Source organism: Haliotis asinina, chromosome 4, assembly GCF_037392515.1.
Source record: "Haliotis asinina isolate JCU_RB_2024 chromosome 4, JCU_Hal_asi_v2, whole genome shotgun sequence".
NCBI lineage: Eukaryota > Metazoa > Mollusca > Gastropoda > Lepetellida > Haliotidae > Haliotis > Haliotis asinina.
Window position 1 is genome coordinate 60,287,331 of NC_090283.1, and position 15,313 is coordinate 60,302,643.

Sequence of the window (15,313 nt, forward strand, 5' to 3'; positions counted from 1 at the left end):
GGTAGACTCTGACGACAGAGACACCGAAGGTGACACGAAAATGATGATCGTTTGTTAAACAACTTTTTTATTTGGGTGTCTCAAATTATGAGACACATCATCAGAGTTGGTCTGACGATTTCATGTGGCTGTGCAAAATTTGGTTTTGTTGCAATTATTAGATTTTGTGTTACAGTCCGTTTGATTCCATTTGAGACCGATGAATTGCTCACTAACACAAAATCTAATAATTGCAACAAAACCAAATTTTGCACAGCCACAGCATATCAAAACTCTGATCAAAGCATGTACGGTACAACGATCGGAATAGACCGGATGAAGTCAGTTGTGGAGAAGCATTCTGAGAAGCCACTGCATCGCATGTACATGCCGGAATCTGACTCTTAAAGTAAATGTTAACATGAAATGTCGACTGTGGAATGAATGTTCTGAAACCAACACTTTGTCAATGAAAGTCCTTCGTAGGCACAAAAAGCATATCTTGATGACATGATGACATAGTTAAATATGCGGGCATCGCCCTTGAAATGTCTCGCTTGCATCATACGTACACTGTCGCTCGCCTCCCCATTGTTCTCGGTGCCCTTGGTTTGGTACCTCATCTCCTCATCTCCTCATCTCATCATCTGCTCATCTCCTGGGGGGCACCTAGGTTCTCCACAGTCCTTCTGACACTCCTAGTATTGCAGAAATCTGAGGTATTTAGGACTATCCATATTTTCCGGAATGTTCATGATGTTAAAGCATTGGCTCATCCCGAAAAAGACGGAGGTTTGTTTGCTCAGATGGGTACAATATGTGAAGTCCATTTCTAGTGTCTCCACCATGGTATTGCTGGAGTATTGCCAACAGCGGCATAAAACCATACTGAATCACTCAGTTCCATGCTTTTCGCCCTAGTGCTAGCCGCATCAAAGCAGTGCAAGTTTACTCAGAAGCTTCCGAGCACATGCATCAGGCCATAGGCAGTCGGGCCCATACTGAAAATTACCTGAGCGAGTCCAGCCGCACGCAGTTGTCGGGCCTTAGTTTGAGGTCATTCAATCCTCTTTGAATATTACTAATGTGAACCAATCTTTTGGTGTAAATCTGTAATCATCTTGGTTTATGCACATGAAGCAGGAATACAGTGGAAGCTGTTTAATCTGGCACTCTTTGGGACTGATGAAATAATCTGCTTACGGCAATGTGCCGGATTGTAGAGCTGATGTAAATGTACATGCCACGGAAGGGACTTGGATTTTATGCCGGTTTTGACAATTTGCTGTATTAGGTAGATGCCGGTTTTGACAGCTTCCACTGCATATGTCTGCATTCGTAGTGTTAAGCCTGGTTTTATGATGTTTATTTTTCTCTTCTTCTGAGTGATCAGTGTATACTTTGGTTATACACCAGTACATACAAAATGATATCAGATATATATTTTTATACAGTTATTTACTTGTATACAACTGTGTACGATTTTGGTACACAACAAATGGAAGTTTAGCACAGCTTTAGGTTGAAAGAAGTAGAATCTGCACAGTATATGTTGCTAATGTCGTCATTCTGTTGATGCCATTTCATAATTAATAGGGTCTCACAGAATCGGACATATATCCTTCTGTTGGAGGGTGGTTTGCCTTCTGTTACACATTGTTTCAACCTTGATTCACTGGATATTTGTATCGACTTAAGGAAGGTGATGGCCTCGAAGATGTTGGGATGAACCTTTCTGACGATTTTGTTAAGACGCCCATGGTATCCTTCAAAGAGGTTGAAATACGCTGACGACACCCAGATGTATGACTTGCCTTGCAGAGCAAGAGGAACAGCACATGGCATGGACGAAAACATTCCATATCTAATGTTAAAGAATGGATTACTGAATATGCTTCATCTAAACGAGAAAAGACAGAAGCTGCTGTTATGGGGCATGACCTTACTTAGCAGGTTGCCTGAAGACAAACTGCACATTAACCAGATAAACATCGATATGTCCCCTGTTGTAATCCAGTCGTCCTAAATGAACATTTATTATGAATGGAACAGCAAGTGAGCAACATGTGTAAAAGTTGTTACCTTCAACTGAGAAACCCTGTGAACATACGTCATCTCATGACTAAAATTCAGCTGAAACACTCGCTCGAAGCTTGGTTCTGACACACATAGACTACTGCAATAGTCTGCTTGTGAACATCACAACACTCTTCAGTAAACGAACTCAACTGAGTGGATGTTACCTGTAATGTCTTTTTTAAAGAAGCACAACTTTGGAATCAACGGCTGAACTTTGTGAATGATATCTCCCTTCAATGTGTTATGCAGCCATTTCAAAGAAAAGTGACGGGAATATTTTCTATGTTTTACGTTTTGTGTCTTTCAAATTGAGTATTCTCAGTTAGTGTGGTTCAGACCGATTACACAACACACCATGATGCTTGGACCAGCCTCTTTCAACAAAACACTTACTGGAAAACACTTCCCAAAACCTTCACCATATTCTCACTCTGCCATCGACTGCCAAAACTCAGTATCGGCTTTCATGACATAAAAGCACAACTCTCTGTTATAATAATCCGGTGATAATGCCAGTTTCTATGCCAAGTTGCTGGTTGGGCGATGAAGACCGGTGACTACGATATGGTCTGTGACAGCAGTGGTTTCTTCCACGCAAACGTCGACGCACTGTGTCGGCACTGATGAGTCTGTTGTAAGTCCCAAAGGTCTGGCGTGTTGTGTCCGTCGCTGAGAGGAAGCGATCCTGCAGATGGTTGCGCACAATATGTGGGTCTTAATGTTACTGAAGATGGCAAACTGCGCGGAAGATCCTGGATGCGGTTGGTGACCTGGTACTACTCATGCAGTCGGTATATTGTCCTATCATGATCATTAAAATGTTTGGCCACCATGATCATTAAAATGTTTGGCCACCATGATCATTAAAATGTTTGGCCACCATGATCATTAAAATGTTTGGCCACCATGATCATTAAAATGATTCTCTACCTCCGTGCAGCCTGGTCCCAAGACTTGATTCCTCTGATGTCTTTTCACGAATGTCATACGAAACCTTTTATTACGTCTCTCGATTTTGCGCAGATGTCACACTGATGTTGTTAATAACTGTCAGTTTGTATTGACGAAAATAGAAAGATATAAGCATTATAAAAATACCACTTTGTAAGAACAAGATCTTGTATTGGCGACGTGTATTTTGCGGTTCAATACATAACAATATACAGTCAGTTGCAATAGTTAATCTTACGTATTTACTGACTTTCTACTTATAGTTTCATATTTAGTTCTAACACTGGTAATTACTCCGACAAAATGCAGACATATACCACTCATTTGTTCATGATTTTTTTTTACTTTTAGAACGGCTGAATGTAGTAAAATATATCATTCAGGGTGAATTGTTCCTGAACACACACCAAACATATACCGCATGGAATTCATCATTATAAAGATGACCCATTCCTTGGTCTATTTCACAGAACCATTCAATACACACAATACACAGTTCCAGTAAATCTACCAGTTCCAAGTTCAACGATATAATTAACTACATAATTTCACTATACATAACGTGGCATTACATTCATCAGAACTATATACATTTTCAAAACCGATAAACCAATGCATATCATTATATACCATGATGTATCATCATCTTCACCGAATGACAAGTAATGGCTAACATTCCCAGTTTAGTGACGTATGCAAACAAAACCGAAACCACACTAGACTATGTGACTTAGGAGATAAACATCATGTGCTGGCCAAATTCAGGGTGTTATTGAGCATTTGAAGCCCGGGAATATTTTATTTGAAACCTCCGGCGTATGTTGGGCAATGTCCGGGTGTTATTACGTATTTGACGTCCGGGAATACATTTGGAACTGACGGCGTTAGCAAAACAATTGTTTGCGATGTTTCTACGTGTCAATACACAGCGAATAGTCTTGCAGTTTCCGGGAATCGAATACCATTTCAACCAATCAGATTACAGAACACACTGACTTTTGGTTTATAATAACTTTTAATATCAATGTAAGATGTCAACATTAGGTAACATTTATGTTCAAGACCTTTCCTTCTTAATGTACATGTACAGATTCGGGAGATGTTTTTTCAGAGCCATACCAGAGGAGTGAGTGAGTGAGTGAGTGGGTGGGTGGGTGGGTGAGTGAGTGAGTGAGTGAGTGAGTGAGTGAGTGAGGGTTGCTTTGACACCAATGACATGCAATAATTAATGGTCAAATGGCCAACAATAGAATCTGTGCAGAAACGCATTCGTTTTGAGTACTGTACTCACTACTGTTTTTAGTGTTCTGTTATGGTAAACAAAGGTGCATAAGAACCTTTAGTGTCCACGTTTTCTAGGGACCAAGTGACTGTTGTCTTGAACAGCACTGCCCCCCAAACGTCTGACTGTCATGGATAACGCTCCATATCATGGCGTTCAAGTACATAATACAAAGGCCCCAACATCTAACAGTAAGAAGCGTGGCATGATAGCGTTTGCAAAACAAGGCAATATCGTATCCAGACAAAAAAACAACCATACCTGTTCTGTATGACATCATAAAGTCAAATAAAACCACACCTGTCTTTAAGGTTGATGAGTACCCTACAGAACATTGTCATTCAGTTTTGCGATTGCTACCCTATTATTGCGATTTAAACCCAATGAAACTCATTTGGGGTGTCATGAAATCAGATGTTGGCAGGCAACATGTAACATTCAAACTTCGGGATGTACAGACGATTGTTCAACAGTCAATAGACACCATCAGACAGGAAACATGGCAAAAGTGCGTTGAGAAAGTTGAGAATGAAATAGAAAGACATTATTGGGAACAAAGTGGACTGGACCATGCCACCATCAAGCCAGCCGTCATAAGGGTAGACTCTGACGACAGAGACACCGAAGGTGACACGAAAATGATGATCGTTTGTTAAACAACTTTTTTATTTGGGTGTCTCAAATTATGAGACACATCATCAGAGTTGGTCTGACGATTTCATGTGGCTGTGCAAAATTTGGTTTTGTTGCAATTATTAGATTTTGTGTTACAGTCCGTTTGATTCCATTTGAGACCGATGAATTGCTCACTAACACAAAATCTAATAATTGCAACAAAACCAAATTTTGCACAGCCACAGCATATCAAAACTCTGATCAAAGCTTGGTTCTGACACACATAGACTACTGCAATAGTCTGCTTGTGAACATCACAACACTCTTCAGTAAACGAACTCAACTGAGTGGATGTTACCTGTAATGTCTTTTTTAAAGAAGCACAACTTTGGAATCAACGGCTGAACTTTGTGAATGATATCTCCCTTCAATGTGTTATGCAGCCATTTCAAAGAAAAGTGACGGGAATATTTTCTATGTTTTACGTTTTGTGTCTTTCAAATTGAGTATTCTCAGTTAGTGTGGTTCAGACCGATTACACAACACACCATGATGCTTGGACCAGCCTCTTTCAACAAAACACTTACTGGAAAACACTTCCCAAAACCTTCACCATATTCTCACTCTGCCATCGACTGCCAAAACTCAGTATTGGCTTTCATGACATGAAAGCACAATTCTCTGTTATAATAATCCGGTGATAATGCCAGTTTCTATGCCAAGTTGCTGGTTTGGGGGATGAAGACCGGTGACTACGATATGGTCTGTGACAGCAGTGGTTTCTTCCACGCAAACGTCGACGCACTGTGTCGGCACTGATGAGTCTGTTGTAAGTCCCAAAGGTCTGGCGTGTTGTGTCCGTCGCTGAGAGGAAGCGATCCTGCAGATGGTTGCGCACAATATGTGGGTCTTAATGTTACTGAAGATGGCAAACTGCGCGGAAGATCCTGGATGCGGTTGGTGACCTGGTACTACTCATGCAGTCGGTATATTGTCCTATCATGATCATTAAAATGTTTGGCCACCATGATCATTAAAATGTTTGGCCACCATGATCATTAAAATGATTCTCTACCTCCGTGCAGTCTGGTCCCAAGACTTGATTCCTCTGATGTCTTTTCACGAATGTCATACGAAACCTTTTATTACGTCTCTCGATTTTGCGCAGATATCACACTGATGTTGTTAATAACTGTCAGTTTGTATTGACGAAAATAGAAAGATATAAGCATTATAAAAATACCACTTTGTAAGAACAAGATCTTGTATTGGCGACGTGTATTTTGCGGTTCAATACATAACAATATGCAGTCAGTTGCAATAGTTAATCGTACGTATTTACTGACTTTCTACTTATAGGTTCATATTTAGTTCTAACACTGGTAATTACTCCGACAAAATGCAGACATATACCACTCATTTGTTCATGATTTTTTTTTACTTTTAGAACGGCTGAATGTAGTAAGTGAGTGGGTGGGTGGGTGGGTGAGTGAGTGAGTGAGTGAGTGAGTGAGTGAGGGTTGCTTTGACACCAATGACATGCAATAATTAATGGTCAAATGGCCAACAATAGAATCTGTGCAGAAACGCATTCGTTTTGAGTACTGTACTCACTACTGTTTTTAGTGTTCTGTTATGGTAAACAAAGGTGCATAAGAACCTTTAGTGTCCACGTTTTCTAGGGACCAAGTGACTGTTGTCTTGAACAGCACTGCCCCCCAAACGTCTGACTGTCATGGATAACGCTCCATATCATGGCGTTCAAGTACATAATACAAAGGCCCCAACATCTAACAGTAAGAAGCGTGGCATGATAGCGTTTGCAAAACAAAGCAATATCGTATCCAGACAAAAAAACAACCATACCTGTTCTGTATGACATCATAAAGTCAAATAAAACCACACCTGTCTTTAAGGTTGATGAGTACCCTACAGAACATTGTCATTCAGTTTTGCGATTGCTACCCTATTATTGCGATTTAAACCCAATGAAACTCATTTGGGGTGTCATGAAATCAGATGTTGGCAGGCAACATGTAACATTCAAACTTCGGGATGTACAGACGATTGTTCAACAGTCAATAGACACCATCAGACAGGAAACATGGCAAAAGTGCTTTGAGAAAGTTGAGAATGAAATAGAAAGACATTATTGGGAACAAAGTGGACTGGACCATGCCACCATCAAGCCAGCCGTCATAAGGGTAGACTCTGACGACAGAGACACCGAAGGTGACACGAAAATGATGATCGTTTGTTAAACAACTTTTTTATGAGACACATCATCAGAGTTGGTCTGACGATTTCATGTGGCTGTGCAAAATTTGGTTTTGTTGCAATTATTAGATTTTGTGTTACAGTCCGTTTGATTCCATTTGAGACCGATGAATTGCTCACTAACACAAAATCTAATAATTGCAACAAAACCAAATTTTGCACAGCCACAGCATATCAAAACTCTGATCAAAGCATGTACGGTACAACGATCGGAATAGACCGGATGAAGTCAGTTGTGGAGAAGCATTCTGAGAAGCCACTGCATCGCATGTACATGCCGGAATCTGACTCTTAAAGTAAATGTTAACATGAAATGTCGACTGTGGAATGAATGTTCTGAAACCAACACTTTGTCAATGAAAGTCCTTCGTAGGCACAAAAAGCATATCTTGATGACATGATGACATAGTTAAATATGCGGGCATCGCCCTTGAAATGTCTCGCTTGCATCATACGTACACTGTCGCTCGCCTCCCCATTGTTCTCGGTGCCCTTGGTTTGGTACCTCATCTCCTCATCTCCTCATCTCATCATCTGCTCATCTCCTGGGGGGCACCTAGGTTCTCCACAGTCCTTCTGACACTCCTAGTATTGCAGAAATCTGAGGTATTTAGGACTATCCATATTTTCCGGAATGTTCATGATGTTAAAGCATTGGCTCATCCCGAAAAAGACGGAGGTTTGTTTGCTCAGATGGGTACAATATGTGAAGTCCATTTCTAGTGTCTCCACCATGGTATTGCTGGAGTATTGCCAACAGCGGCATAAAACCATACTGAATCACTCAGTTCCATGCTTTTCGCCCTAGTGCTAGCCGCATCAAAGCAGTGCAAGTTTACTCAGAAGCTTCCGAGCACATGCATCAGGCCATAGGCAGTCGGGCCCATACTGAAAATTACCTGAGCGAGTCCAGCCGCACGCAGTTGTCGGGCCTTAGTTTGAGGTCATTCAATCCTCTTTGAATATTACTAATGTGAACCAATCTTTTGGTGTAAATCTGTAATCATCTTGGTTTATGCACATGAAGCAGGAATACAGTGGAAGCTGTTTAATCTGGCACTCTTTGGGACTGATGAAATAATCCGCTTACGGCAATGTGCCGGATTGTAGAGCTGATGTAAATGTACATGCCACGGAAGGGACTTGGATTTTATGCCGGTTTTGACAATTTGCTGTATTAGGTAGATGCCGGTTTTGACAGCTTCCACTGCATATGTCTGCATTCGTAGTGTTAAGCCTGGTTTTATGATGTTTATTTTTCTCTTCTTCTGAGTGATCAGTGTATACTTTGGTTATACACCAGTACATACAAAATGATATCAGATATATATTTTTATACAGTTATTTACTTGTATACAACTGTGTACGATTTTGGTACACAACAAATGGAAGTTTAGCACAGCTTTAGGTTGAAAGAAGTAGAATCTGCACAGTATATGTTGCTAATGTCGTCATTCTGTTGATGCCATTTCATAATTAATAGGGTCTCACAGAATCGGACATATATCCTTCTGTTGGAGGGTGGTTTGCCTTCTGTTACACATTGTTTCAACCTTGATTCACTGGATATTTGTATCGACTTAAGGAAGGTGATGGCCTCGAAGATGTTGGGATGAACCTTTCTGACGATTTTGTTAAGACGCCCATGGTATCCTTCAAAGAGGTTGAAATACGCTGACGACACCCAGATGTATGACTTGCCTTGCAGAGCAAGAGGAACAGCACATGGCATGGACGAAAACATTCCATATCTAATGTTAAAGAATGGATTACTGAATATGCTTCATCTAAACGAGAAAAGACAGAAGCTGCTGTTATGGGGCATGACCTTACTTAGCAGGTTGCCTGAAGACAAACTGCACATTAACCAGATAAACATCGATATGTCCCCTGTTGTAATCCAGTCGTCCTAAATGAACATTTATTATGAATGGAACAGCAAGTGAACATCATGTGTAAAAGTTGTTACCTTCAACTGAGAAACCCTGTGAACATACGTCATCTCATGACTAAAATTCAGCTGAAACACTCGCTCGAAGCTTGGTTCTGACACACATAGACTACTGCAATAGTCTGCTTGTGAACATCACAACACTCTTCAGTAAACGAACTCAACTGAGTGGATGTTACCTGTAATGTCTTTTTTAAAGAAGCACAACTTTGGAATCAACGGCTGAACTTTGTGAATGATATCTCCCTTCAATGTGTTATGCAGCCATTTCAAAGAAAAGTGACGGGAATATTTTCTATGTTTTACGTTTTGTGTCTTTCAAATTGAGTATTCTCAGTTAGTGTGGTTCAGACCGATTACACAACACACCATGATGCTTGGACCAGCCTCTTTCAACAAAACACTTACTGGAAAACACTTCCCAAAACCTTCACCATATTCTCACTCTGCCATCGACTGCCAAAACTCAGTATTGGCTTTCATGACATGAAAGCACAATTCTCTGTTATAATAATCCGGTGATAATGCCAGTTTCTATGCCAAGTTGCTGGTTTGGGGGATGAAGACCGGTGACTACGATATGGTCTGTGACAGCAGTGGTTTCTTCCACGCAAACGTCGACGCACTGTGTCGGCACTGATGAGTCTGTTGTAAGTCCCAAAGGTCTGGCGTGTTGTGTCCGTCGCTGAGAGGAAGCGATCCTGCAGATGGTTGCGCACAATATGTGGGTCTTAATGTTACTGAAGATGGCAAACTGCGCGGAAGATCCTGGATGCGGTTGGTGACCTGGTACTACTCATGCAGTCGGTATATTGTCCTATCATGATCATTAAAATGTTTGGCCACCATGATCATTAAAATGTTTGGCCACCATGATCATTAAAATGATTCTCTACCTCCGTGCAGTCTGGTCCCAAGACTTGATTCCTCTGATGTCTTTTCACGAATGTCATACGAAACCTTTTATTACGTCTCTCGATTTTGCGCAGATATCACACTGATGTTGTTAATAACTGTCAGTTTGTATTGACGAAAATAGAAAGATATAAGCATTATAAAAATACCACTTTGTAAGAACAAGATCTTGTATTGGCGACGTGTATTTTGCGGTTCAATACATAACAATATGCAGTCAGTTGCAATAGTTAATCGTACGTATTTACTGACTTTCTACTTATAGGTTCATATTTAGTTCTAACACTGGTAATTACTCCGACAAAATGCAGACATATACCACTCATTTGTTCATGATTTTTTTTTTACTTTTAGAACGGCTGAATGTAGTAAAATATATCATTCAGGGTGAATTGTTCCTGAACACACACCAAACATATACCGCATGGAATTCATCATTATAAAGATGACCCATTCCTTGGTCTATTTCACAGAACCATTCAATACACACAATACACAGTTCCAGTAAATCTACCAGTTCCAAGTTCAACGATATAATTAACTACATAATTTCACTATACATAACGTGGCATTACATTCATCAGAACTATATACATTTTCAAAACCGATAAACCAATGCATATCATTATATACCATGATGTATCATCATCTTCACCGAATGACAAGTAATGGCTAACATTCCCAGTTTAGTGACGTATTCAAACAAAACCGAAACCACACTAGACTATGTGACTTAGGAGATAAACATCATGTGCTGGCCAAATTCAGGATGTTATTGAGCATTTGAAGCCCGGGAATATTTTATTTGAAACCTCCGGCGTATGTTGGGCAATGTCCGGGTGTTATTACGTATTTGACGTCCGGGAATACATTTGGAACCGACGGCGTTAGCAAAACAATTGTTTGCGATGTTTCTACGTGTCAATACGCAGCGAATAGTCTTGCAGTTTCCGGGAATCGAATACCATTTCAACCAATCAGATTACAGAACACACTGACTTTTGGTTTATAATAACTTTTAATATCAATGTAAGATGTCAACATTAGGTAACATTTATGTTCAAGACCTTTCCTTCTTAATGTACATGTACAGATTCGGGAGATGTTTTTTCAGAGCCATACCAGAGGAGTGAGTGAGTGAGTGAGTGGGTGGGTGGGTGGGTGGGTGGGTGGGTGAGTGAGTGAGTGAGTGAGTGAGTGAGTGAGTGTTGCTTTGACACCAATGACATGCAATAATTAATGGTCAAATGGCCAACAATAGAATCTGTGCGGAAACGCATTCGTTTTGAGTACTGTACTCACTACTGTTTTTAGTGTTCTGTTATGGTAAACAAAGGTGCATAAGAACCTTTAGTGTCCACGTTTTCTAGGGACCAAGTGACTGTTGTCTTGAACAACTGTATAAAAGCTGAGCTGAGATGATTGTCGATACGAAATGTTAGCCAAATGTATGACTGAGTGAGTGAGTATGGTTTTACACCGCTTTGATCAGTATTCCAGCCATATCACGGTGACACCTGAAACCATGTGGGGAATCGAACCCGGTCTTTCGGCAACCCCATCGACCCTCCACAGCCAAGACACAACTATCTGGCATCGTCAAAGAGAGTGGATCAAGCCCATAAACAAACCAGGTATGCACTCAAGGGCAGGTTGAGTTGTCTGATTGATAGGAAATTGCTATTAGCTACTAATATGGATGTGTCCAAAGGGTTCTTTAACGCCTTTAACCTTTTTCCCCTTTTGACAGGTAGTTGTTTTACCTGCCAGTTATCCCACACCTGGAATGGCGTTCTTTTACCAGAACCACGATACACGCTTGTACTTCGGTCCTGACGAATAGGGGTGTGCGAGGGGTACAGCGTCAGTACCCGAGGGCCCTTTGGACCTTCATGGTGGGTGGCAAAGCACGTGTTTATGAATCACTATGAAGCAGGGATGACACCAGGTGTCCGCGACAAGGTGAGTGTATCCTATCCCAACGGTATCAACGTCATGAATGCAATTTCTAGTCACGTGTTCGCCTTAAATAATTCGGCAATTGTAGTACAAGTCAAAATAGGGAATTGTATCAGACATCATTTTTGTCACTGATGCATCAAATTTGTAATATTTCCACTTATCTGCCATAAAACGTCTTGAAAGCTTTACTGAGGCCTTGAATGTCGCAACCTTGATCAAGCAAGATTTGCACGACGCCCTTTGAAAATGCTCAAAAGTTGTTTGATCTCTGTCCCAACATTCAAGGTCTGAAGCTTTCAAAACCCTTTTATGGTAGACATGTGAGGGAAATATCCCAATTGGACCCATCAGTAACAAAATGTATGTCTGATGCACTTACACTGTAGGTCTCGGTCGTGTTATTGATAGAAGCAAGTGAAAAGGTTCCAAGCGTAGTGACCCGTGAAGGTCCCGGGGTAGAATAGGATTTAGGCAATTCATGCTTGCCACAAAAGGCGACTTTGCTTGTCGTAAGAGGCGACTAACGGGATCGGGTGACTTGGTTGGCACATGTCATCGGTTCCCAATTGCGCAGATCGATGCCCATGTTGCTGATCACTGGATTGTCTGGTCCAGGTTCGGTTATTTACAGACCGCCGCCATATAGCTGGAATATTGCTGAGTGCGGTGTAAAACTAAACTCACTCACTCACTCACTCCAAGGGTAGTTCATTTTTTCACTTGAAGACCACATCAGTCAAATCTGCAAACAAGCATACTTCCAGATCAGGAAGTATATCAACACGTGTAGCTGCACTACTCATCTCATCTTATACCATCTGGATTATTACAATGCTGACTTGCTTGGGCCACCAACACCGAATTGCAAAGTTACAGCGGGTACACTATGTAACTGCTAGAGCTATCTCCGAACTGGCACACATAAGCACAAAGCTCTCTGAGGAGTGTTGCGATGTTCACAAGCAGATTATTGCAGTAGTCTGTGCCTGTCAGAACCAGACATCGAGAGAGTGCTTCAACTGAATTTGCTCCCAGTAGTCAATTTGATAGAATTTAAGATTATTGTACTTGTATAACACAAAGCCGTTCACGGTATATCAACGAGTTGATGCAGATCAACTATCCCCTTCCCTATGTTCTCGTAGTGTCCAGCTACTAGTTGTGCCACGTGCCGAAGACGTTTGGAGACAGGTGTTTTGCACATGGGAATCTACAATCGGCTCAGAGAGTTCTTTGCCCCTTATACTTTTAAAACAACTACGGATACACGGTCATAAAGAACATCGAGAGAGTTCTAAACATCTTGCGCGTCTTTCTAGAAGGTATCTTTTTCGCATATCAAGTAGTCACCAACAATGCTGTAATCAGGAAACTCGGTGACCTGGCAGTGGTGGAAGCGCGGTGACAGTCTGACTGTTGCGTCTGATCAACGCTGATATCACTGAACTAGGTAACGATGTGCGGTCGACAATTAACCCATCGCCTGAAGTATGCCAACTGGCCGTGAACGACGCATTTCCAAATGCTGATCTTAACGACCGTTCATCATTTATGGCTTGGGGGCAAGTGGGACGGTAGTGATTTTAGAAAAAAAACTCTGTGTGTGTGTGAGTGGTGGGTGGATGGGGTGAGTGTAGGAGGTGTTCAAATTCTGATGCATGTACTAGTGGGGTTAGCAATTTTGTACATCTTGATACTGAAAAATTATGCTTCAACATATGGGAAGAGAGTCTCATGACGTGGGCTGGTCAGTTTTGTGCGTGATCTTTTAATGCTCAGCTAAATTTCTCCGTAATCCAACACATGAAGAGATGGTGTAAATCCATCTAATATCCATGGAGGTAGCACTGTATGTCCTCATGATCCCTTGTGTGGTCACCTGCTTTCAGCTGCAGGCTGATATTCTGGCAGTTTTACTGTCCTGTTATGTTCACAATTTATATAGGTTTTATGTATAATTTGTTCTCATGTCGATATTCCTGAAATATTGTGTTAAACGTACGTTAAGCACTCGCTCACTCGCTCACTCACTCACTCACTCACTCACTCACTCACCCAACCAGCCAACCACCAACCAATCAACCACACATTCACTCATGCTGCCCAGACTTCCGCTGACAGGCATCTACTCAAGAACCAGTTCTGGTTCAAAACTGCGCGAGCTCAATATATGACACAGGGAGTACTGAAGTCTCGCTAAGTGTCGTTGACTTACTTGCGGGTCCTATTGCTGAGGGCAAGAACTGAGTAGGTTGATAACGAATAAGCGTAATCGTCCGTTAATATCAACGATAATCTCTCCAGCTGAGTAGAGAATATAGGTCTGTTTTACACCGAAAAGTAGTGGGTTATTCTATTCTTTGTTCGCCGCATTCACAAATATTTCAGGTATACGAATGAGATCTGTGAACCAAATCGTGGATGGACCACACAATCTTGTGATGATATGAGCATCACTTTCAGGAACTGGGATACATTATTAGAGTAGGTTGCTAAAGATGAATTTTGGCATGAATCATGTCGGAAAAGCAGTATTTTTGTGTGGAAACACAAGTTAGAAAATAGCATACATCATAAAAAGATATGTGTGTGGAACAAGAACAAGATGAACGTTTCTCAGTTTACTAAAACAATGTACAGGGAAAATATAACCTGTTGCATTTGACGAGTTTCTAAATGGCATTGGTAACTGTGTCAAACTGCGCTTGTCATAAAAATGAGTGAAAAATATATAAACTACCAGTTGTCACACTTGCGTGTGGAATGCGCTGTGGCTGGGTGGCTTGATGGACTGACGTCGCTGACGAGTGGCCTCACTATGAGAGAATGAGTTCCCTCCAAAGGAACAGAATCCGTTAATTCATGAGAGTGTAATCCCAATATGGTCCAATCAGAGGGTAGACTTCATGGCTCCGAACGCAATGGCCTACCAACTGCCATTACCACTGTACCAAGCCGATCGGAACATTCATCCCTTTCCGTAACTCGTCCGTTTGTCGACGTTCGTGTGGGAAAACACCAACAAACAAATGATCTCGGTTCTTTGATAAAACAATCGAGTACTTAAATCGATTATGACATTATGTGATAGTTTTAAAAAAAACATAGCTAGCAGAAATGTATGGAATAATATGAAGTTTTATTAAGACTGATAACATGGACGGTGAGGGTTTCAAATACGCACGTGCTTTTGTTTACAGAACGGCTCTCATGGGTCCAAATGCGTGGCTGTTGTGGATATTTTACGTCCGCTTTCCAACATTTTAGCACATATGTTTGTAAATCGTTATTCCAAAGCAATG